Here is a 3,805-nt window from a genome sequence, read left to right as displayed (position 1 = left end):
GGCTGGGTTTGGTCGCCGGCCCCAGGCTGCTTTTGGGGGACACCTGGTCGGGGCCACCTCCGAGGAGCGACTGCGTAATCGGCGGCATCTTGACCCCATGTTAGCGCATCTCAGGGACCCCCGTAGATGGAGCAGGATCAGTCACACAGCAGCCCTCTCTCGGCCGCCACATCTTTGCGCAGACATTGCCCTCATCGGCCATGCGTCTCCCTTTCAAGCCCCCCAGGATCTGCCTCTTTCAGCGTTGGGATCCCCAAAATTGGGAATATGGAGTTCAGACTCTCATTCAACAAATGGAGGAAACTGAGGCCCAGAGAAAGCCAACATGCCCAAGACTACATAAGGAGTCAGCCAGGAGACCCACCGAGCTCAGACCCACTGGGGAAAGAAAGCCGCTCCATTGCCCTTGCTGGAGGCCCGGGAGCCTCCCACCGGTCTCCATGGAGACCAAAAGGAGTTGGAGCCTGGGAGGTGGGGTCTGGTGTCCTGTATGTCAAATAAAAACAATAATAATATCACCTCATTTATGTTATTTTTATTGTTTATTTATTTAGGCAGATCCTGCCTCAGGTTTATTTGTACACATAGCACAGGAGGACACCAGCTCCATGCAGACAGGAGCCCAGGGATCACATCAGTCCTTCCGTCCTCACAGCTGAGCCTGAGCCCGAGCCTGAGCCTGAGCCTGTGCTGCAGCCACACCCGCAGCCTGGGACTTGGTTTCGGCCTTGGCTTTGGCCTGCAGGGCCCGAGACCCTTGGCGATGCAGGCACCAGCACGTTTCCCAAGCTTGGCGTGAGCCATGTAGGCAAGTCCACTGAGCTCACAGCTGCCGCCCTTTGGGATCTTGGGCCTGACCATCTTGGGCTTGAGGAGGGCCTGTTGGCCTCTGCTCATGCGCTCATGGCCTTGGCGTGGTTGGCCCACATCTTCTTCAGGCTCTTCTTGTGCTTCTTGGCACAGCGCATGTTCCTCAGGAACTTAGGGTCTGCCCGCTTAAGAGATTCGAATCTTTGTGATCAGGGGGTTTCTTGATGCCATCTCTGTGCCATTTTGGGGACTGGTTATGTGTGGTGTGGTTCTTAGACTTGGGTGCCACCCCACCTCTACCACCTCTAGAGGATCCTCTGTGACTACCCACACACCCACCCACCTCTACCACCTCTACCTGTATTTAGAGAGGTCCAGTATACTCTTTTTTAATATATATATTTTAAAATATTTTTATTGATTTTAGAGAGGAAGGAAGAGAGAGAGAGAGATAGAAACATCCATGATCAGAGAGAATCATGGATCGGCTGCCTCCTGCAAGTCCCCCACTGGGGATCGAGCCCACAACCCGGGCATGTGCCCTTGACCAGAATCGAACCTGGGACCCTTCAGTTCGCAGGGCGGCGCTCTCTCCACTGAGTGAGAGTGAGAGAGAAACATCAATGATGAGAGAGCATCATTGATTGGCTACCTCCTGCACGGCCCACACTGGGGATCAAACCCACAATCCAGGTGGGTGTCCTGACTGGGAATCGAACCTGGGACCAAAGTCCTGACTGGGAATCGAACCTGGGACCGAAGTCCTGACTGGGAATCGAACCTGGGACCCTTCAGTCCGCAGGCCGACGCTCTATCCACTGAGCCACACCAGCTGGGGCTCTGATACTCTTTTAAAGGTCTCCTATTTCATCCCCACATCCTCTCCAGGTGGCTCCTTTTTACCCATGGAAAAAGCAAGGTGCTGAGAGGGGAGTGGACTGGTTCAGGTCCCACAGGAGGAGGAGCAAACAGCCCGGCCCCCTTCCCCCGGGCAGGCCCCGTCTAGACCCTCTCGACGTGACCCAGATGCCATCTTATCCTGGTAGCATGAGTCAGCGCCCTCCAAGGCCAACTCGGTCCTACTTCAAACCTCGCACGCCCGTTGGCACAGCCCCTTGGGGCGGGGCACACCTCTAGGCTACCTGGGATTCGCCGCCCTGCCTGAGGGGCAGCTCCAGGCTCGAATGAATGGCCTGCTTCTTGCTAGCTCCGCCCCCCCGCGAAGCTGGAAAGAACCGCACAGGTGAGTCTGAGTCGGGACTTGTTGGGTCTGACACAAGTTCAGGAATTCTTGGTACCTTAAGCCCTCAGGGCTGGGGTCCTCCTACCTGCCTGCCTCTGCCCTTCCTCCCTGCAAGGGGTGGGGCGGGATGGCGTTGATGGTGAAGTAAAGATCAAAGGGCAGTTCCGTGCGCGGCTGGGGAAGCGTCAGCCACAGCCCGGGACGCGTAAACATCCTGAGAGGAGGGTCCTGGCGGTTCCTGAGCACTTGCTGCGTGTCAGACACAGGGGTTGCCCTCTTGCAAGTTGACCCGGATTCTGCGGAGGAGGAAGCTGAAGGAGCTCTGGGAGGCGAGGGCACCTTGGCCTGGTAATGGCGTTCAAACTTGAGTGGCATTCTGCCCATGTTCAAGTCCCTTTCCTCCACCTTGCTGCCTCCAGGATAGGGGGAATCCTGGAAGACTCCTCGGAGGAGGTGATGTGCAAACTGATCCTTGAGGAAGGATGGAAAGAAGCCCACCCCACAGAATAGAGGGGGAAAGGCATGGAAGGGCATTTGTGACGGAGAAACGGCGTGAGTAGAAGCCGGGAGGCTTGTATGTAAATGGGGAAGGGAGGAGAGATGGGCCGTAGATGGAGCAGAAAATGGAGGTGGGGTGGTTCTATCTGTGACGTGCCCTGAATACCAGCTGAGCAGGGTGAACATACCTTATGGGCGTTGGGGAGGCCTGGGCCTCAGTCTGTCCATCTGTAAAATGGGGGAATTGGATTGGCCCACGTCAGGCCCTCCCATGGCTAGGGGGTGTAACAGGAAGGGCCCGGATTCCTCCGGGTCCAACCTAGGACTTGGCAGAGTGGGGGAGTAGCTGGAGCAGCTCAGGGGCCCAAGGGTAATATTTTGCTCCAGTGCCTGAGTTTGAGAATAAATATTGTACCAGGCTGGCAGTGCCAGATCCCTGAATCACCCTGTGAGCTCTCCCCTCCCCCCCACACCCTCCACGCCCCATTTTCCCCAGCCAGGATTCTGCAGGGAAAGCCCAGGCCTGGGGTCAGGACTCAGGAGGGGTGGCTCCACCCTAGGCTAAGTACTGGTCCCATGGAAACCCCAGTTGCCTCATCTTCACAATGGGGCGATTGTGGCCTCAATTCTCTAAGTCCGTTCCTGCCAGACTAGACACCTTAAAATTCCAACCACTGAGCCGGCCGGCGTGGCTCAGTGGTTGAGCATCAACCTATGAACCAGGAGGTCAGGGTTCAATTCCCAACCAGGGCACATGCCTGGGTTGCAGGCTCGATCTCCAGTAGGGGGCGTGCAGGAGGCAGCCTATCCATGATTCTCTTTCATCATGGATGTTTCTATTTCTCTCCCTATCTCCCTTCCTCTCTGAAATCAATAAAAATATATTTTTTAAAAAATTCCAGGATTGTCCGGGAGACCCCACTTGGGATGTGCTCACAAGTGGCTGTGAGGTCAGCCAAGGCCAAGACCTTGGGCCTATGAGGGAGTCCGGGGGCTGCTGGGCATTGCGAGGGGTGGAGGGGCTAGAAGTGGATCCAGGTTGGTCCTGCTGTTGGAGCCTCATAGCCTAGTGGCAGAAGGGAGAGAGACGTGGTGTGTGGAGTCTAAATGGTGGCAAGAACAAAGCCCTCACTTGCTGTTTGGCATCTGAGAGGATGGGGAAAGGCAGCATGGAGAAGGGAACAGCATGGGCAAAGGAAGGGAGGTCGGACTGTGAGGACTTTGTTGGGGAAAACTCCGGTAGGTGAGGCAGGC

This window comes from Myotis davidii, unplaced genomic scaffold (genome assembly GCF_000327345.1).
Source record: "Myotis davidii unplaced genomic scaffold, ASM32734v1 scaffold478, whole genome shotgun sequence".
NCBI classification, from domain to species: domain Eukaryota; kingdom Metazoa; phylum Chordata; class Mammalia; order Chiroptera; family Vespertilionidae; genus Myotis; species Myotis davidii.
Note: the sequence above shows the minus strand (reverse complement) of the source record.